Here is a 245-nt window from a genome sequence, read left to right as displayed (position 1 = left end):
TATTGTGCAGAGACTGCTGCTGTCATTTTCTGACCAAAAAAAAAAAAAAAAAAAGGAAGAAGAGAGAGCAGGATAAGCGTTGCTGGCCAGCAACTGGCTATCTCACCTGTGATTGGCAGCTGTCTGAAAGTGCGGGAGGTCAGCTGGCCAATAGATGCTGGACGTCTGCCAGGATAAATACAGCCCCCCCGTCACGAGCCTGTCATTCCGTCTGAGGAGCTGCTTTAACTGTTTCCCCCACCCTT

Source organism: Hyperolius riggenbachi, chromosome 5 (genome assembly GCF_040937935.1).
Source record: "Hyperolius riggenbachi isolate aHypRig1 chromosome 5, aHypRig1.pri, whole genome shotgun sequence".
NCBI lineage: Eukaryota > Metazoa > Chordata > Amphibia > Anura > Hyperoliidae > Hyperolius > Hyperolius riggenbachi.
The sequence above is the reverse complement of the archived record's forward strand: the minus strand, read 5'-3'. Positions refer to the sequence as shown.